Source organism: Taeniopygia guttata, chromosome 2 (genome assembly GCF_048771995.1).
Source record: "Taeniopygia guttata chromosome 2, bTaeGut7.mat, whole genome shotgun sequence".
NCBI lineage: Eukaryota > Metazoa > Chordata > Aves > Passeriformes > Estrildidae > Taeniopygia > Taeniopygia guttata.
The window spans coordinates 116,328,373-116,350,564 of NC_133026.1; the positions used below are offsets into that span (position 1 = coordinate 116,328,373).

At 38.0% G+C, this 22,192-nt stretch overlaps 1 long non-coding RNA gene across 1 annotated transcript in view; it reads left to right on the plus strand.

The window, feature by feature from the left end:
- Nucleotides 1-20,180, plus strand: part of LOC115493901 (uncharacterized) — a 48,422-nt gene extending 28,242 nt beyond the window's left edge. The window contains exon 3 of the long non-coding RNA XR_003958880.4: nucleotides 19,425-20,180. This is a non-coding gene — a long non-coding RNA (uncharacterized lncRNA). The remainder of the gene's footprint in view (nucleotides 1-19,424) is intronic.
- Nucleotides 20,181-22,192: the final 2,012 nt, after the last annotated feature.

The following is a 22,192-nucleotide window of genomic DNA, read 5'->3' on the forward strand; positions in this document are numbered from 1 at the left end:
TGGCACAGATCTTGTGCTCAGTTTCTATGGTAAGCAACTTGGACAAAATAGGAAGAGGAATACACATCCTGTATGGTTATTGCCTTTTCTTCATTTAATAATGTGGCCAGGAATTGCTGCAGAGAGGTACTTTTTCTCTCATACTCCGTTTTTAAGTCATGGTCAGAATTCAAGTTGCTGTGAGGTCTGATAGTGCGTGGTCTCCCCATAGGTCAGCTCCAGTGTGGTTAATACCTGTCTGAGAATTGTTTAGTGCCTCTTTGACTGAAGGTAAGTTATTTTGCGTGGGCCACATGGTAAAAGATATACATTCTCAATCAATGAGAGAAATAATTAGCAAAGACAGAATTTTCATAGTACTACTAACTTGTTCATAGAATAGTGGTACTCACCAGGTAGGCAATTTTATCAACAGAGTGACTACTGCATATTAAAGGCTTGATGAAGTCAGAAATAAAGTCTGCATGCCATAGAAATACTTAGAATACGTTTATTGTCTTTCCTTTTTTTTTTGTGGTCACAATAAAATGTTAGAACCAGAGGTGATTTTTCTATATTTCTCTTTCTATTGGCACCACAAAGGCAAGCATTAATTTCTTTACTGAACCTAGTCCAATGTAGCTGACCTTGTCCATTATTTAACAGGACAGATACAGAACACAAGACCGTAGGCTCCTTATATTTAGTGCTTGAAAAGGAGCCAGGCTATGTGACTTAATTTCTCTAAGTGGTTGGATTCTTTACAGCCTTTTAAGAATAATGGCTGAATCACCCACTGTATTGCATATGCTGTGTTCATGCAGCTGAAGTATCATAACCTACATATTCAAGTGGATCCTATTGCTCTATACTGAAGTTGGGAATTTGGATACTTCAAGAAAAAGCATATGCAGAATTGTTCAGATTTTTCCCAATAATCCATTTATTACTAAAATCAGGATTGCCATAGCTGTGTGTCAAGAAGGAATCATATGAGGCATATGATTAAAAGAAAAGGCACATATACAAGATTCTCCATGGCTTACTGGAGGCTCTTTCCAAAGTATTAACTGGTCTAGCTTGTTTTTTCACTCCACTCTTTTTATTGACAGCAGCCACTGTACAGCCATAGGTGCCAAAATGATGAAAACAACATGTGAAGGTGGTCTCCACATAGGAACAGGCAAGAAGCAGTCTGAGTTATCAGCATGGGGCCTTGGGTTCTGTTCACATATCCAGGAGTGGTTTCTCAAGGCATGTTTTCATTGGAGAGCCTCTTCTCCCCAGTGCAAGGCCTGCAGGAGCCCTGGGCTGGACATCCATACCTCACACAAATGAGTATCTCAGGGCTGCAGGAGAACTCCCAGCATTTGCCTCTTCCTTGCCCTGCAGCCTCTTCTATTTCCTGCTCAGGTGCTGCTCTACTGACTTCAGTCAATCCCAAATCTGAAGTTGTAGTTATAATTTCTTGGCCATGTAACTATTAATTATGGTGGATGTTGCATCCCTGTGTGACTGTGAATTTTGTAAATGAGCCTATGAATACAGGCTCCATGATAAACAGGAGAATTTTTTATTACTGTGTGGTAATAACATGTAATTTACAATATTGATTTTTAAACACATATGTAATTCTGGAAAAGTAAAAATAATGCCTCTGTGATTAGTTAGATTTTACTCTCAGTGCTACAAATTCATCATTGAAAAATGAATTATCAAGTAAGAAATATTTTAAAAATCAAAGTATAAAAGTTAAGCATAAATCAATCCTTTCTCTCCTTCATCCTTATAATCTAAAACAAAAAAAATGTATTTTAAGGGAAGCTGTCAAGTTAAAAAGACACTGTCATTTGCATTCTTATTGAAAGAGAGGAATATCTGTAATAAAACTGCAGAAATTAGATTCTTGCTTTCTTTAAGTATTTTTTGCTGTATGAATCTCTCTTCAATATTTATATAATATGATTTAATGTTTTATATCCATACAGGTAGTTTGGCCCTGGTCCTGCAAAGTCGTATCTTTTATATTTTCCATTACTCTCTTGAAACAATAGGATCTCAGCATTACTGATACAAGGACATTTATTTAGCAGCAGAACATTCCACAGCTCCTGAAAATCATGGTATTGATTCAAAGCAGAAAAGGAATGTGTCTGCATTAAGCAGATTTAGTAGTCTGGGACTGCATTCTGTGACCAGTTTTCCTACACAGAATTTAGATAGACTATTTTACTTTAGCATTTTAAAGTAGCTGACTTTTTGCATTAGGTTAAGATAACTCAATACTAGAGAGTGGGAACTGACATGTCAGTAAGAATGAAACTAAGCAGTGTATATCAGTCTTTCTTCCCCTATGGATTGTAGTAAGAAATATTATTTTATTCACATTTGGATTTTTTCATAATTTTTTTGTTGTACTGATATCAGGACATGAATGATAATACAGCTTTTGAAATGTAATATAAAATCTAACATCCTAGTAAAACAACAGCTGAATCTAGTAATTTTCCATTTGGCTTTGTACAAACCTCACTTGCTGCTGTTGTTCTTTGTAGTTGGGTTTTTCCTGTTCATTTTCCTCAGGCTCTCTAATGTTTTGAATGGCTGTTACTGAAGCTCTTTTGTGCTTGATCAATTCAAGGCTACTACTTCTCTTCCAGGGATCTGATTATTGACAGTCCTTGCTTGCTGGGCTATCAGGTAACTTGACACCAGCTATATGGTGGGACTGTCCAAGGCATCATTTTAGGATACAAATCTCTAGTGACACTTCAGTGATTCAAAGGAGAGAGAGGATTAATCTGGCTGCATTCTGGCCTGAGATTTTGCAATTACTGCAGACCTGCCTTAGGTAAAATGTACAGGCTGTGTCACTGTGATGCTAACACCTTTCAATCCTTTCTAGAGGAAATTTATTTCTTTTTTATTTCTAGATTTTATTTTCCATATTAATTGTTTTTCTTCTGTTTTTTGTGATAATTGTTAACATGTTCATTTTTGCCAAACCAGGAGTTAAAATAATTATGCAGGCAATTTCTAAAAATCTCTTGTTATAGTCAGCATTATTATTATTAATTCAACTATACTTTCTGCCTCCTAGATACTTCCCACAGTCCTGAAACCTCCATTTTTAATCTTAGTTTATTTTTCCTTGAAAAATTAATTATTGGGATAATTTCTTACCAGATTTTAGATCTGTGAGGGGTTAAATACTATTCAAAATTGCAGCAAAGTTATCAATATCTAAATCCAAGCATGAGAACTTGCATGCTACTTTTGTTACTCCTGGTCATTATTTTGACTGGTAATGAATACAGACTTTCAAGGGCAAAGAGGTAAAATTAGGTCATGAAACACAGAAGAGAGATTGTACTGCATGAAAAGAGGAAAAAAAAAATCACAAAAAGAAAAAGATATCAAAAGGCATGGGGTGAAAACGACCCACAATATAGAAACAGTGTCAAAATCTCTGATGTGATAGAGCTGACAGAAATATGATTTTCTTTTTTTCCAGGTGGCCATATGAATTTTTCCATACAGCTTTGTCATGGATTTTATCTAGTACTACCAGGCTTCTTAACACTCTCAGTTCACTTGTGAGACTAAACAGTTTCTTCACTAGACAATGCTGCACTTTTTGTAAGAATCACATCATTCTCATTAATTTTAATGAGTATTTAATGCATCTCAAGTGTGTTATTTTTACATCCTGAAATTTGTGACTGTTGAAGGGTTAGAAGCATGAATTTTTATTATTATTTGGCCTGCACTGCACTGTAGAACTGACTGCTAAGTGAGGGAGCAGCCCTGAGTATGGAATATCCTTATTCCTTCTGAGTGAAGAATGAAAGGTCTGGCACATCTGTGCCTTAACACAGACTAATGAAACATGCAATTTTAAGGCAGTCACAAGGCTTTTAAAGTGGTGTCTTCTTTGGTTTAACTAAACATTAGAAATTCACAGGGAAACAAAGAAACTCAAGTTGTCAGAGGAGTATCATTGTCCTGTCAAAGCATCCAGTCCCATCTACATTGTCTGTCTATTGTGCAATATTTGCCTGAGTTTAGTTATTGTTATTTATTTACATTTTAGAAAAGCAAGCATCTCTCTCTCTTATCTCAATCAAAGAATCTACTTATAGTGTCAGTCTTTTTCCAGGTAGTTGACCACTTAATGAGAGAAAGCCACTTCCTTAAATTATACACCTGGACTTCATACCTGTATATTAGCTTGTATTGACTTGATCAAATTCTGATTTTATACGTTTTCATTGGCAGAACTTTCTGCAAATAGAATAAAGAATTTTTAATTTGTCTCTTGCTTGATCAGGACATGCTGTTCTCCCCTTATATCCCCCATACTTCCTCTTCTTGATCAAATTCTAGTTGCTAAGATTAGGAGTAGTGACAAGCCAGCCAAAACCTAAATCCAATCATCAATGCAGATTTTAAAAGCAGGGAGTAATATTCACTGATGGTGGAATTTTCCCTTATTGCCATTTACAGCTTAGATCTGAGGCTGATTAATTACTACTACAGGGTAATTTAATAGTATTTTAATAACAGTTACTCGCTCTCAGAGAGGAGTTCAGAGATCCAGGAGGCTATCCATTTTCTGTGAAATACTGTCCCATTTAAGGAAATTAAACAGTAATATGCAGTTTAATTGCAACAACATAAAGGAATACAGAGAAATGAAATTTAAGCATAAAATAATTATTTGGTTTGTGGGGTTGTTTTTGGTCTTGTGACTGCTGTAATTAAATTGTCCAGCACTCTTGATGCACATGTCCCTGCTTTTCTGGCATTCTTCACTAGCCTGAATACTTTGCAGGTTCAAGGTTTGTTAGACAGGTGAAAAATAAAGTTTCTCTAATGGTTTTTTGCCACTGGGATCCTACTTTATCAGTACTGGCTATGAAAGACCTCTGTAATAAAAGCCCAACACTTATGACTGTGCTATCCAGTAAGGTCAAAGTTCACTAATGCATGTGTTGAGTCTTGTACTGACTCAGTACTTATTGAATAGTTCCAAAGCAGTGAAAAGTAAGGATTTTTATTCATATGGAAATTTTTATTTTTCATTAATGATAGCTCATTGCTGACATTATAGCTATCTCAATGTGGTAAGGTTTGCCAGCTACTATGATGACCTGAATAACTCTCTAGTTGCCAGGGATCAAGGCTGGGTTTAAATAGTTGTTTGTATAAAATCAGTAGTCACAGGTGATTTTGAGCATATGTTTTCCAGATAATCAGGAAGAATTGATTTGTTCCTCTAACATTTTCATGTGAATGTTCTGATAAACAACATACCCTTGTTTGCAAGTCTGATGCTCATATGCAAATGAGTACAGAAAGACAATTCTCTCTGCACTGAATGCTGCAGTCACAGCCAAAGATTATAAACAATCAATTGGCTAAATTACAGTTGCAGAAAACATTTGTTGAATAGTTTCAATTAAGGAGCAGTCTTGTGAGAATCAAAGTTCTTGGCATTTGAGCAGTGACTATATTAGTTCAGCCAGGTCCAAGTGGTTACACTGAAGTCCACAGTGTTTTTCCATACATCTAAATTTGATGTCTCCCCTGACACCAATTGAGATGTAGTTTGAGGGTGTGAAGGAAGTTTTTAGGGATCATGTGAGCTCTCTGATGCTGTAGGGTAAGAACCAGATCTCCATGGCACAGTGAGACACTATAGGATCCATGCTGCTGTTGCTGCAGCAAACGTGGCTTTGCACCTTGCAAAGAAATGGCCTTTGCTTACTGTGGCAGGACTGCTGCTGGGAGAGGGGTCCACGTGTGACCCCACTAGCAGGCCACCCAGTGTTGGTGGTGGAGTGTGGGGACAAGGGATGGGAAGGTCTGTGAGGGGAGAGGGTGACTTCCAGATCCTTCTCTTCCCAGCATGGAGCAGCATAAATTAGATGCAAATTCTCAAATGAAACCTCTACTGTGAATTTAAACTGTGGTTGTAATCACAAGACAGAGGTTGGGCTACAGGTCTTTCTAGCCTAATATTCTGTCTCTAGCAGTCAGTGAGGGCAGATACTTAGGGACTTCTATAGGAACATAAATAGTGATCCTTCCCCTGCTAAACCCTCTCAACAGTCAGTGATTTAGGGATTATCCAGTTCAGTACTCTGCTCAGCAAAATAATAAAATATCTAGGAAGATCCCATATTTTGGACATCTGTGCAGACTTTGTGGAAACAGAGAGATTAATTTTCCATCAGAGGTCAGTTCAGGCAAAGCATTAAAGTTTTCATGTTTGGGAGTGAGAGACTGGGCAATAAATAACTCATTGCTCTTTGATATTTACAATACATCAAGGTGTAAGTTATTCAGGCAAGAGAAGTCTGCTATTCTGGGCTGTATGTACACAGCTAGTCGTGGAATCTGTCCCTCTTTCTGGCCTGGTGTATTTTAACATTCACAGCACTTACCAACAACTGATCGATCTCCAGTCAATGGCAGCAGAAGATGCAGAAAATCAGAGTATGATCATTCAAATAAGGACCCATCATAAAACTGCCTTCTCTAGTGAAATAGCAGGAGAAAGATGAAGGGGAATGATACTTCCATCATTTGTGGCAGTCATAGCTGTTTGCAAGCGCTTTAATGATGTGTGCTATAGCTTCAAACACAGAGTGAAAGCTTGGTGCAAAGCACGCTTGCAGCCATCACTCTGTAAGATGCAATTGATAGAAGATGTTATAGGAGACACGTGGATATGTAGTTTCTGCTCTTTTGTTCTGTCTGCATGCACATACGTGGGAAGCTAAGTATTTTTCAAGTTTAAGGAGAAATGGCTGCATTGCAGTCAATGAGAGTTAAATCCCAGCTTTATTGAAATCAGTGATTAAATCCAGCATGTAGGAAGTTGGATTTAAAAAAAAAAAAAAAAGAGCAGAAATCCAATTTGAGATTTCTTATTACTAACCTTGTGCAAAGATAATTCTTCTATATGAATTATCTTCATATCATGTCAAACGCGAGAGAGTATTGGAATAGTTTTCCCTCAGAGCTCAGTCAGAGTTTTTCCATCAGCTGAATTTTATCATTGTCACAGATATATTTTTCATCCAGGATTTTTCTTCACCAGAGTCTGATCATTATGCTGACTGGTTTGGTGACTATTTCCATGGAGAGCTAGTCGAAGAGCAGTGTAATTCTTCTTACTTGCAACTGCAGCATATATTGAACCTGTAAAGGAAATACTGGTGGATTAAACTAATACTTCTGTGTAGGGGCAAAGAGGGGAAAATTGGACCAAGACTAACTTTTCCTAGGTATTTGGAGGTGAGATTCACAAGTAAGTTGGAACAGTGCTTTGGGGCTTGGGATGCATATTGGAAATGACCTTGTAGCATCCTGCCTTGCTAAGCTAGGTAGTGTTAAGGCAATACAGGCTTGAAGGAGGAGCGACAGTCACTGAGTCACTGAGTCCTTGTAGCTTGGACTTCTGGAGGTAAGATCCTGCCATCCTGACCAACCTTCTGGTGACACTGCACAGTTTGGGAAGCAGAATGGTGAACATTATTGGGAACAGATGCTGTTGCACTTGAGGAGAGTAAGAGATGATTTCCATGTGAAGTTTTCTTTGAAGTTTCTCTGCCTTCTGAGGTTGCTGCCCTTATTATACCTTGTGGTTTTGTGTATTTTGAGCTCTTTTATGACTCTGTTTTTTTTACCCAGGCATCTTAATTTTTGATGAGTATTGAGGACTGGTAATAGCCAAATATTAAGGACCACTAATTATGAGGCAGGTAGTATGATAAAAAAATAGGAAATTTAATTGTAAGAGAACATGAAGTAATTCAGTTAAGAATAAAAGCCTTAGAGTGGGTGAGAAGTAAAATGTTAGTGGATGTGTAGTGATTCATCTGCCTACTTTTAACAGCTGCCTTTTAAATTGAATTTAAATACTGTAAACAAAAGTCTTTCTGTGGTGTGCTTGGAACTGTAATACAGCTGCAAAGTTCCAGAGGAAAATGCTGCATTGCAGCTCTCCTGTTTCGCAGCAAATCTCTGCTGGCATGTAACATGCAGAGGAGGAGCTTCAACACAAGCAGGCTGTTTTCAGCTTCATTATGCAGATAAGTCGTCTCTATCATCTACATTATAAAAACATCTTTAACTTCCTTTGGGGACAGAGGAGAAATACAGTAAGAGAGGAATGGGGGAAGAAATAAGAGGTCAGACAGCTTATTTCCCCACACTGATTTCCCCCAGTATTGCTGTTTCAGTGTTTCTCCAAGTGCACTGGTTTTGCCTTTGTACAGATCCAACTGATTTTGACACACACATTGTTTAATTTCGACTATTGCTTATCACTGGGATTTAATATTAGATGTTATGGTAGTGCTCTGGGTGAGTCTGAAAGGAATATTCTGGGATGCTTTATCCAACAGGCAGCCCTTCCTTCACTGAATGCTGTGATTCATGTCTGGTTGCTGACACCAGGGAAAGTGAAGACCTTCCAAATAACCTTGAAAGAGAGCTGGCCAACAGCCTCCACATGCTTTTAAATATGGGGGAAGGGTGTGTGTGTGTGTGTATAAAAAAAGGTGGAGGGCTTTAGGAGAACTATATTTACAGCATTCATGTTTAGTACCTTGCCTCCTGAAGAAAACTCCCTACTGTTGTTTAAGGCAAGAAGGTAAAGCAAGTGGTCCAGATAGTGCCAGACTGAGAGCAGGGCAGTCCCTAATGGTCTCAGAGAACGGATTTACGTAAATGGGATGATTTAGTGCTGTGTCACACCAGGTGAAAAATGGGATTTGGGGAAGGGTTTTGCAATCCTCTTAGCAGGACCCTCCAAAATTTCAGAGGGTAAAACATCGGGATTCTGCAGGACAAGTAATGTACCAACTTGCAAGCTCCCGTCCTACTCAACAGAGACTAAGCAGATTATCCCTTCCAGCAAGAGCAGATTGAAAATGAAAACAGGAGAGCTACCATAAGGCTTTTTACCATTGACACACTATAGGTTAATAGAGAATATTCTGTTTTCTTCCAGAAAGCTCAAAGTATCTTAGAAAGATACATAGAAATCTGCCTTCCTGGATTTAAACAAAGAAGGGGATGAAAAACTGAAACTTTTCTTTTTGGAGAGGGGAGTAAAAAAAAATGAGAATGGAAAGCTTTTATTAAAAAAAATCAGCAGCAACAACAACAACATGAAAAACTTACAAAAATCCACCATTACCAAACCAAACTGCAAAACCAGTAACATTACCACTATTTCACAGCTATATTTTCAACCTTGTCATATGTTTTCCCCTCTCCCAGGATAATTTCTCTAATTTCAGTAGAATTAGAAAGGCATTGTATCCTGAAAGAGATGGTTTTTCTTGCAGAAAGAAAAAATCAGCAGTTAACAGATCCTAAAGGTAGAGGGAGGAATTTTCACATAGAGCTTTTGTTCCATGCCTTTTGCTGGCCCATGAAGTTCAGCCCTTGCCTGATGCTGAATCCATTACAGGGCTCTGGTGAGCCTGCAATAAATTCTAGTCATTCCTAAGAGTATGCTCACAGCTCAGTTAACAAGGTTGAAGTTGCCTGGCCCCAGGCTACATCTCCTATTTTGGGGTGGGAATACTTTGGTTGAAAGGTTGAAAACACTTTTTTTTTCCTTCTCTTGTCTCTTAACTTTTCATCAGGGATGCATCACTTTTGCTACAGTATTAAAATATTTACAAAATTGTTGGAAAACAGAAGAATTGTTCAGACAAAATATTCATAATCTTCCCCCACAGATTCTGCATCCAAAACTGCTCATAACAGCGCATTAATTAATTTAAGTACCTGTCCTATTGTTTTTTAAAGTATTTGTCATTGTTGAGTGCTTCTGCTGTTGAAACAGTAGCTCTGAAAAAACCAAGAGTACAATTATACAATATGGATATTGTTTTAAAATTAAAAATATGTAAAGAAACTTTACTTCAGCCCTCTTGAGAATCAGTCTGAGTGTCATAATTTGGATACAGATTTTGAGTCCTTCAAGCTTTTTGCATATAGCATGTAGAAACAGCATTTCTCATCCTTCACCATGGAATCCATTCCTTGTTCAGATAAAACCAGAACTATTTTCTAGAATAGTTCAAGGATTGGCAAAAAAAATATCTCTGTGTTGAATACTTTCATGTAAAAAATCTGGTCTGGCAAACACATCGTGTTTGCTAATTGAATGCAGGAAGCAGCAAATGCAGTTAATGGCTTACTAGTGTTCAGGAAAGCTGCATGGAAAAAAGGTGTGTGTTGTTCCCAGAGGTGATGAATGTCTTTTGCTCGAGTGATTTCTTTGCTGTAAATATAAGTGCAGGTCAGATAAAACTATTTGTAAGTTTGTGATAAACTTGTTGAATTTTCTTGACAAAAAACCCAGAGAGAAATAAAAAAAAATTGAGAAGGCTTTCACCTTTTTCAATCATTTTCCACTTCCCAAGAAAAATTTGGCCATTTTGGCATCATCTGAAACAACTTCTTTTTACATTTTAAATTTAGCCAAGAAGCCAATTGTCAGCTTTTCCGTGTTCCTTTAATTGATCCCCATCTGGTAGTACATGATCTTTGCCAGAAAGAAGACTGAGAACATTGTAAAGTCTCCAGTCCTCGTTTTGCAGGAGGTCACTTTTACTTGAGACATTATTGTTTTCACATTCGAAAGCATTAGATTCCTTAATTGTCAATAGTAAGAACAAAGCGATTGTCATAAAATTTAATTTGAATTTTAAACATATTAAGTTTTAAAACATAGATCTCTTTAAGACATCTTTAACTGTTCAGCTTCTCTATTTGCTTCTTGCCAAGCAATTAGCTCTTCAGAATTTTCCTTGTGGTCAGACAAATCCAGTTCCTGGTGATTAGTTTCCTAATGTTTCGCAAATTCTCTCTGTGTTGTCTATTACTGAAGGTGCAGCAGGCAGGACAGAAGGGTGGTACAACTGGGAGTAACATCTGAGCTTGAAAGAAAACTGATCTTCAAGAAGCATTTTGTACCTTGAAGCATTCTTTTCTGAGGAAGTGTGGGTCTTCAAGTGTCACAACATAAAGCAGTGGAAATGACAGAAAGAAAACTTAAAAGAGAAGAAATAGATATGATGACTGGACTGAATGCTTTTGTAAGCTGCTATAAAAAAAGAATGCCAAGATGATATCACTTGGTGAATGGATGTGATAGATGAGTAATGCCAGTTTGATGTACTTTTTAGAAGACCTAAAATTGGGAAATCTCAACTCGCTAAATTCTGTCCTGATAAAAAACTTTCAGCTGGTTATCCTCACTTGCTATGGCAAGGTTAAGAAAACCAAGTATTGTATCTTGTAGTGAATTGACAACTTACCTTAAAATGTTTTTTTCACCTTCACATTTGTACTTAAACACACCAAAGATGCATTTTCTTACTTCCTGTACTCTGTTCCACATTGCAGTTTTTCTTGTCTAGTATCTAGTTACTACCAATGCTATAGTCTCTGATCAAGTGAACAGTTGTTACAGGTCCTGAACCCACAACTTGGCTTCTTCTAGTCGCAGATACCATTTGAAAAACACTGAATTGAAGGAGGAGTTCCAAATGTACTCAATCTTCACCAGATGCTACTTGTGTGGAATGCAATGGTAGAATTCACAGGAAAAATTTTTGTCTGTGAGACCAACCCAAATGAAATGCTCTCTAAAAATCTGCCTTCCTGAAATCCAATTCCCATATAAATAAGGTTGAAAACAAGACTATGGGGGAGATCTGATCCCTTCCCTAGCAAACTAATGTCTAAAACACAGAGCTGAAAGGTCAGGAGGTTTAGAAGTCCACCTCTTATCCAACTTTGTGAAATTAAATTAATTTAACTTAGTAGAAACTGATTGATGGAGTGAACAACAGTAAAAGGAGAGAATTGCCAACCTGTCATGTTCTGTTGCAGAAATGTGATCACAGTGGTGTGTCTCAGCACAACTGAACTTCCAAACAGAAGCACAAAATGCTTTGGGTTGGAAGAGACCTTAAAGTTTGTCCCATTCCCATTCCCTCTGCCATGGGCAGGGACACCTCCCATTAGACCAAGTTGCTCAAAGTCCTCTCCAATCTGGCATTTAACATTGCTGTGTTTGGGGCATCCACTGTTTTTTCAGACAACTTGTTCCTGTGCCTTACCACCCCCACAGTAAATTATTTTGTCCTAATATCTAATCTAAACTTAGTCTCTTTCAATTTGAAGCCTTTCCTCCTGGTCTTGTCACTACAGTTCCTGATTGCCTCTCAGGCTTCCCTTCAGATACTGGAACAGGAACGTTGCTATGAGGACTCCAAACAACCCTCCTCTCACTTCCCCAGGTGGAACAGCCCCAATTTCCTCAGCCTGACCATGAAACCATCCACTATGCAAACTGATAGTGCAAAATAACCAAATACATAGCACATAGGTGAAAAATAATTAAAATATATTTTAAAAGTGGCATCTGAATAAAGTAGACAAGCCTTATTTGAAAACATACTGCTTTTTGCATCATACATTGGCAACATCTTGTGGTCTTTGAAAGTATCTTCTCACTTGGATTAATTTATTAGGGATAGAGCTTTTCTTCAGTATTAGGTAAATAGAAAAAGTCTTAAATATTGGCTAAGGAACTGAAAATAATATACTAGTATTTTCATTAGTGTAGCTAGATCGGTGCTGGTCACTGTGGAATATTAAATATTGGAAATCAATAAAGTAGGTGTATATATAGTATACTTTTACAATAATTACTAATACCTGACTTCTCTGCATGCCTACATTCACTTCAGCAAATAATACTGGGTTTAAAGGTGATAAACATGTAGTATGAACTGGCTGACTTAATTAAAACTGTTGGGATAGAAAAGCTTAAGACTGTGTGCAGATTTAGCCAGGCTTATAGCAGGTTCCATGAAAGTTTGTGCCTGATCATTATAAAGCCCCAAAACACACGCCACCACTCAAACCAAGGCAAGGTGTGAGCAAACCTTTCAAGGTCCCACACAACCATCTGTGAGGACAAAACCTCCTGCAGCCATAGAGAAAAAACAGGGACTGCAGGGGGCTGGGATCAGACCAGGACAGCAGCTGCTGAGCCCCAAGTGTCTGGGGAGGTGGCAAACTCTCACTCCAACTGCTGCCTCCTGGAAGGCTGATCTTTCCTTAGGCCAGCATATGCCCTAGGAAGGGTGCTGCATGGAGAATCTGTGTTGCTACTACCTGTGAGTATGACATAAGTTGAAGAACGGAAAAAAATAATTTTGTCCTGCCCTGCTGAGGAGCTTTGGGCCAGTCCTGATTTGCCCTTGTCCTCCTGTCTGTTCCCTGTTGTCACAGCATAAGGGTGCTTCACAAGAGCTAATAAATTTTCCCTTCCAGAAAGATATTTTTAGGGAGCTGTGGCACATCAGGACATTCTGAAATGAAGCACAGTGGAATTTCACTGATTTCAAACTCAGACACATCCAAGCAGATTCAGAGTCACTGTTACAAGTCCTCACCTTAACCTAACACTCTTGCAAAAACTGTGCCAGAACCAGAAACCAAACCTTGAGCTCTTTAAATATATAGCAATATGGACAAAACCATACCGCTGAAGTATCTATTGTTAAAAGAATCTGTAGCCAGTATTCATAATCTGGTTTTTGTGAAGTACGACAATTTTAGCTAGGGAAAAATAATTTTTTCTAGCTGACTTCATAGTTGCATTTTCCAAATGAAATATTAAAATGGTTCCCTAAAAAGTCTCTCTAATTTTTCATGTAAAAAGGAATTTCATTTTAGTTTTTACAGACCTGTGTAGCAGAAACTCACTGAGCCATTTCCCTAATACATTAAATGAAGTATATTGAACTTAATAATGGTCATTATTTTGGGAAGCTTACATAATGGGAAAAATACCCAAGGAGAGCACAACCAATTGTTTCCTTTCTGTTGATTAAGTAATGTTTTTGCTTTGATCAAACACATTTCCTCTAAGTTTTGGTATGAAGTACTTTTGTAGTTGATCTGTGTAGTCTTTCAGTCTACCAGATTATAATATACAAAAAAAAAAGTGGACTTTTACCAGGTTCTCTCAGGCTATGTTTTTAGAAGCTATGAGTTCACTGACTCTCAATGTCGCTATAAGTACAAAATTAAAATAAATGAAAAAAAGAAAAACCAGAAATGAATAGCTGTAGTTATGCTGAAATACCATGTTTACTTAAATTAGATCAAAAATATATTTTAAAAAATCTCTGAAACAAGGCTGGAACAAAGGGAAAATATGTTGTATTTGGGAAGAGGGGAATGCTGGCAAAATGAGGTATCACAGATCTTGATGGTATTCAAAAGCTTTTGTGATGAAGTCCTACAGAGGATGCCTGTGCTGATGTTTTCTGAGTGGCTCCAAACCAAGAAAGGATCTAATTTAATGGTTTTAAGTCTCTGTCTGGCATTATCCTTTTGACAGGAGCTCGAAGTAAGGTACTATTTCTGCAAACACATCCTGAACATGCAACATCCCAAAACAAATGTGAAGGCAGCACTGCAGATACAGGGCATTGATCAAACATTTCTGCCATCACTTGCATCACTCTTCTTAAAGCACTTTGGAATTAAGCAATAATTTTAGAATTCACAGTAAACCACAATCACCTCTCCTTATCCTGCTCTCCCTTCCCACCAGCTCTTTGTTTCAGTCCCATTCAGAGAAGAAGATCAATAATTTGGTTTCTACTTAGGAAAAGAAGGACTTTGGCCTTAAGAACCTCTTTTGTTCAAAGTTGCTTGGATTTGAATAGCTAGTCACCTGCATTTGTGGAAGCTTCTTCACTGCTAACTATCTGCTAAGAAAGTATTCTCTTGGATACATTAATTTTTTCAGATCTACCCGAAGGCTGTGCAGCTTCAAAATACTTTGCAGAAAACAAAATGAAAGTTTTACTTTTACATAAGACAGATACAGCTATACTAAAATTAAATAGTCACATAAAATAGCCAGTGGATTCATCTATATGGAACCTTTTCGAACAATGCTCTCTACTGGATCTCTGCAGTGGTATCCAGTTCAAACCGCGTGTACTATTGATTAAGGACTGAGGAAAAAACCCTGAAAACCTCCCTTGACAGAGATTTTCAAGGAAGAATATTAGCATCGAGATAAAGCAAGGTCTCTCGCATCTCCTTCCTTCCTAAACAATCACTGCAGTCTTTAAACAAAAGATGCCAGTAAAATGCGGTTCTTTATGGCGCTGTCCTCCACAGCCACAAGAGGGGGTTTGAAGAACGCGATCTGCTCCCCACTGCCAGCCTGAGCCTTCCCTTCTACACGCGGTGTGTTAGAAGTAACATGAAACCAGCGATTTCCTGAAATGACTGAAATTTGCAGTCATTTTTCAAATGACTCCTTCAATCACTCATTTGGTAAAATGACTAAAAGTTTCACGTGTTCTACAAAGTGACTGACGTGCTGCAAATTCCGCCAGTCTGTTTGACTGCTTGCTTCCCCCAGTAACAGGCATATTGTGAAAAGGGGTGTTACTGGATAAGGATCCTTTGCTTTTTTTCTTTACTGGCTGCTGGAGATGCCTCTGGATTTTGAAAGTAGCTTCAGAAATGAACTTTCCAAAAAGTATGAGAAGTGTCCAAAGTGCTTGATACTAAAGGAAAGATATAGTACAGCTATCACTGAGATCAAAAAGGCAAGCCAAGATCCCAAACTCAAATCAAGACTTGAACACTACTCGCTTGTAAAGTAAGTTTGAAAAAACAGTCTTTTTTCTTCTCTCTCTTTTTTCTTTATTATTTTTTCTTTCTGCTCTCTTCACAATTTGTGTCTTCTTTGATTATGAAATTTCTGGTTAGTTCTTTTATACTTCCTCCACTGGTCATAGGTGTGAAATGCTATGGCTGGTGACAAGAGCCAGTTAATCAAAAACCACTGGAGTAAAGAAGCATTTCCCACATAGTGTGTGAATGTTGAAGAGAGGTACGATACTGCCAGAAAAGCAAGAATTATTACCTGTTCTTGTTATAAATCATTTCATCATCGGAATATGCAAACATCAAAAGACAGACTGCTGAGCTCTTGAGATTTTTCTGTTTTGGGTGCTAAAATCCTTGGCTAATGACCTTGCGGTAAAACTGACCATTGGAGCAATGAATACTCATCAGAGGCCAGGCTGACTTTATTGTTCTCCAATCTCAAGGCAATTTTAAGGATGTAATGTTGTACGAAGACCACCTTAGATTTTGTGTTCTCTGAGCCTTTACCTCAGAGGGAACCCGAAACAGCCTTTCAGTTTTTCAGTATTTTTCTTCTACTTGGCAACTCTTGGTTGTGTCTTGATAACACTACTTGGTTGGGTTGCAGAGTGATAAAAGAACTTAAATTGCTGCTGAAGTCATCCAAGAACTGAAGCTTCTGTGGCCTTCACTTGGCTTGGTGTATGGAAAATCAAGATTTCCACAAATCCAGGGGTCTCTCAAAGAGGATAATAAGCAAATGCTCTTAGCACGGGTGTCAAACAATAATTCATGGGACTGGACTGAGGTGACTCACTTTGCCCAGCTCTCAAAAGCACCACCCATCAATCTGGTATGCAGCTTGGTTCTGTACCAATCCCAAATGTGGGCATGACTCTGCTTTTCTACTATTAGGGATCATCAACCACCTCCACAGTCAGCAGAATCTGTAATCAGTGTTCAGTGCTCTTTCTGATGACACTGGTACACCCACATCCCCAGCAGACACACTGCTCCCCACGCCTGATACAGTGCTAGGCAATCAAATGGGAAGTACTGCTAAACTAAAGGTTAAACAAATTCCTGTAGCTCAAGCTGTCTCAGAATGGATTCATTCAGATCCACCGAGCTCTCCATCCACCAATACCCATGAGCTAACTGGTCCTTCACTTTTAAGGCACCTTGCCAGCCACTTCCTGCACAATCCTGCCCTATGTGCTGCCCTCTGCCCTTGTCAGCTATTCTGGCCAGCAGGAAGGAGCCTGGGCAGCGCTGGCTTTGCAGGCAGGGCTCTCAGTAAAGCACGGTCTTCAGAGAGAAGAAAAGCAAAATGGAGAAAATATTGAAAAGCTAAATGGAGAAAATACTGATGTTACAGTTACCTTAGTTATGAAGACAAGTTCAGTTCTGGCATGTGAGACTGGAAGATTTCAGGAATAAATGTGGAATAAACATCCATATGGCTTTAGAAGGAAATAAATTACGAAAAGCTAATGTGTTGTCTTTTTAAGTAATTCCTGTCATAAGGTATCAGGTATTTCACATGGTGCGTCCCTACTTGTTTCCCAAACTTCATTAAAGGTGTGAAACTTTCTCGTATTTCAGAGATTAACTGAATTAAGCAGCCATTTTGTGAAATGGTTGAAAATTTTAATCATTTCCTGAAATGACTGGTTTCAAAACATGACTGTAACATACACAACTCTGGAGTCACCCATTTCATTTTCAGTAACATATACTTCCTAGGAAGGCACATGGAACAGAAATATTACCCATAGCTTCAATTTATGCAGTGCTGAAAGGGGAGAAAAGGAAAAGAAGCATGTGTTTTAAACCCATTAAGACATTTTGAGCTGTACAAAGTGAAAATTGTTCTCTAATGATACAATATAACATATCCTAAAGTGGATTATAATATTACACCCTCCTTTGCAGTATATAGTTAACTATAAGATACCTTCCTGGAAGGAACTCGAATATTTCGAGTTACATAGTTTAGAATAAAATGAATCATCCAAGTTGGGGAGTTTTTTTCATGCAGTCCTATGTCTTTTGAAAGAATAGCTTTGATGCATTTTGTTTTGCTTTGCACTCCATCATTGGATTGTAAATAATGGCTCCCTCACCTCTAATGTTTTCCCCCACACTCCCACCTGGTTGTTTTTCTTGAAATGTCTCATGGGTCAGATGTGAGTCTCATAGCTGCAGCCTACCCAACCTTTTCATTAACATCCCTGTTCCTTGCCATTTACCTTCAGTCTGCACATTTTTAGTTCTTTTGCTTTGGTATTAAATAACTATTCCACAATTAAGAATACTGCTAGCTCTTAGCCCCATTTTTTCCTGTTTTTCGTACTCCTTTTTCGAAAACTTAATTGCTGCCTTTTTAACTTCCAGGTTAGAGCAGCAGGGCACAGAAGTGCAGTTCATCAAAGATATTGTATTGATGTTGATGCCTAAGTTGCCTGATGTGGGATACCACAGACTAGCAAAGGTTCATTATTCCATTTGTATTTGACACATGACCTTGAAAAATGTTATAACTATGTCAATTCGAGAGCTTGCCCTGTCATTTTATATGCACAATCCCCTTTCTCCTCTTTTTCTTTTTCTTTTTGCCATAAATTTTCTATCCCCAAGGGAAAAAAAAAAATCAGATAAATGTTATCTGGATTTCATTACAACTGAAAGGTGATATCCCAAAATCTTATGTTATGGAAATCTTATAAACCAAGAGATGTCTGTAGAAAGAGCACTCAAGTTCTGTTAGGGAAAAAAAAAAAAACAAGGAAAACAAAGCAAGAAAACATACAACACAGAAAACCCCACAGTAAACTTATAATTTTCAAAAATTTCTAAAAATGAATTCTTGGCTGTCCACCTGGAGGCATTCTCAGAAGGTCTGACCCAGAATTATTGTGGATTTCCACCACTCTGTACACGTATCTCTTGCAGGTGCCTGTCTGGGAAGCACTGAAAATGTAGTACCCAAAATAATTAGTCACTACTGAAATTTTTGGCCTTAAGCAAATGCTTCAAAAACAACTCGTCTGTCTCCATCAATATTTTCTGAATGGATCTGTGTTCAGAAGGGTGTTAGCAGGAAACAAACATGGTATATGGCTTTGCATGGATATTTGAATTAAACTGTTTGGTGGCCTTTTGAAGCTCTTTAGGAGTCATTGTATGAGGAAGCAGTTGCAGTGATAACAGCTACCAGGCAATAGGAGCAATAAACAGATTGTCAGCCGCCCATTGGCTGCACGATGCTTCCATGAACCATTTGCAGATTAATGTTTATTGACAAGTAAAGCTGCAAAGCTTTGGATCTTTCAGTGAATTATTTTCAAACAAAAGAAGCAGCTAAATATGTCCAACTATTTGGAAGAAATTTAACACTGTTAGTTGCTTAGTTGAGCATAAATTTCAAGTATGAGAATGTATGACTGCCTTACACTGGTTTCATTCTGAATTTGCTGCCTTGCTGAGGATCTGTCAGGAAAGCATAATGTTTTTGCTAAGTGCATCTAAAAGGTAAGTCAGCTTGCTCAAAAAGACGTGGGAAGGAGAGTTGTAGCTGAAAAATCATTTCGTACGTTGAACATGATGAGTCATAAAATAACTTTAAATACCATAAAACACCTTTAAATACCATAAACCACAAAACATTTTCCAAAAAGAGTGCAGTATGTGAACCCAGTTGTTTCCTTTTCCAGGGAGAAGAATGAGCAATGAGATATAGAAAAAGTAAAGAATAATTTACAAACTGCTTTGATGGAGACTTGTCCTTGGTATTAAGTGGGCATTAGAAGAAAAAGCAGTGACACCTTGTTTTCCACTCCTTGTAATACAGGAACTCTGCCATGAAGGAGCTGTAACCCTGACTCTGTACCCTACGGGTTTCCTGTTATCATTCTCTCCTGTCACCTCTAAATGTCCTTTTCCAGGCTGCATCAAAGCCAATGTCACACCAGTTAATGCCATGTTCATGTGCCTTTCTCTTTTTTACAGGTTTTTATAATCTTACCACTGTAACTGTTTCTTCTGCATTATATACATCCTTGAAAAATACTTCAGTTTATTTCAACAGATGGCCATAGGGATTTCATGAAGAGAACATGCCAGATTAGGAATACATTTTAAAGAATGAGCCAAGAATGAAGTAATTTTTGTTGACTGAGTCCGAGCAATCTAGACATCTTGCATATTACACCTTGTCATAAGGAACTAAATGGAACAGAGCCGAGGAAGTATGTTTAAGTGTATATGCCATGGAGGGATTTAATTCTGCCAAACTCTTAATTTTTGATGGACTCTGAGAGGTTAGTGAATGATCCTTTAACTTCATTAGCCTTGCACTTTGAACACTGGATAAAGGTATTTTATTTATTGCTTAAATTGAAGCCATTTTTATCTTAAGATACTGGCATATTTTCCTCTGTGAAAGTAATAAACTTTTCATTATGACTACCTATTTCATGCTGGTCATTCCTCCTCTGCCCAAACTTGGGCTGCAGTGCAATCTATTATCCATAACAGGAGCTCCTGATTTCACCTGAATTTGTGGCATTTTCACAGGGTGGTGAAAAAATTTGTAAACTTAAGTGGCTTATATCTGAAGCGATAGTTATTGACATTTGATGCTAGGATTTTCTTATTTAGTTTTTGGTTTTGGGTTTGTGTTTTCTTTTTTATGTTTTTTTCCCCAAAAGCCCTAAAAAATTGCTGTAGTATGGAATTATATGTATATAAGTTGCACTTATTATTCATAACACAGCAAGGCCAGAAGTTATATGTTGCATTTTGTTGTTGCTGCTGTAGAAAAATCTACATAAACATGGGAAATATCCTGAAGGCGTTATTAAGATCTAGTCAGAAAATGGTGTTTTGTTCTCTGGAAAATTCTGTTTCATCAGGAAAAAAAAACCTTGGTCAGCAAGCTTATATTTGTGTAATATAAGCTAACATCTCATGGAGAAAATGCAATCTTTTCCCTCACAAAAATAATATAAATAATAATAATAAAAAACTTAACAATTTGACTGATCCCAGAAAATGTTTGTTCAGTGGTTTTCAAGTTTGTGAATACTCTTTGCAAACTGTGATTGCCCTACAAAATAGTAAGTCTTTTCATGGTGTTTTTTTTTTTTTCCTATTTTCTTCTCTCTCGGTTTTGTTTAATCCTTTTAATAAGGATTCCCTAATTTTGTATTTCAGATTGCCTTTATTTCATTCTGTATTTATCTCCTATAAGCATTATTACAACAACTGTCTGTGTCAGTGAATCACAGATCTATGTCTTCTCTCCATGCCTCAGTTCTCCCTGATTTGTAAGTGTCTTCCCAAAATTATTGCTCCTGCTCACATTCACACAGGTACATCCCTTCCAAGTCCTGTCACTGGAAAATATCAAGATGCAGAACACCTTCAAGATACACCTTTACTTGTCCATGACAAAAGGCACAAACTGTACTCTTCTTCGGACCTTTGCATGGCAATTACTGCAAAATCTTTTTTCTTCAGTATTTGTAGCTGCCAGCTTGGCCCTCCTATGTCTTTTTAGAGTTCTGCTGCAAAGGTTAAGAAGAATACCTGAAGAAGAGTACCTCAAGGTCTAGGGGGACCCCCCATGAATACACATGTTTGAAGAGAGGTAGAATGTTTGAAAATTCAGTTAAAGAATAAAAAACGCCCTGAATCAAAGTGGAAACCTCACTGTTTCTGGAACATAATGCTTTGTTGTGGTTAAGCATACCAAGTACAGTCAGCTGAGAAGCTGATTTTCACAGGGCAATGGAGACAGGCTGACATGTTCATTCTCACCCAACAACAACCCCAAGCTATATGTGCTATAACAAAGAACCTGAGACAGTCTTCCTATCCAAGGTCCTTTTCATTACAGAGGGAACAATTTAATTCTCTTTCTTGGAAGACTCTGTGCTCCTCTGTCAGAGAGCAGAGTGGGGGAGATATTCTGTGAACACAAGGTTACTGTTTGTGTCTGTCTGGGCTGGGGAATGAAGCCCCGAAACTCCCCCAAACTGTCTATAGGAATCAGCACATGGAGCTGGAGGGCTCCATAGGGAGCACAGCCCTTTTACACTGCCTCCATAGCACAAGCAATGACTGTACACTTTAAATGCCTTTAGGCATTTACATTTTCAGACCCTTGGACTGTGATTTATTATATTTACATGCAAGGCAAAGTAAAGAACAATACAAAAAGGCTAAGGAGCTGGGGAGAGCTGTTGTCTGCCCGGCATGTTTTCATAAAAGCTGCTCCCCTTCTTGCTTATAGACTGAAATAACCCTTGCAGCTACTGCGTTATGGATGTGTCTTAGGCTTGGGTCATAGAACATGCATGATACCCTGGGGCCTGAATCTGCCTCTGTGCTCCAAGTATTGAGGCTTGTCACCTTGCCCCTTAGGTGCAGCTGATGTTAAACCAAGCATGATTGTTCCTCCACCCAACCTGCCATGGTG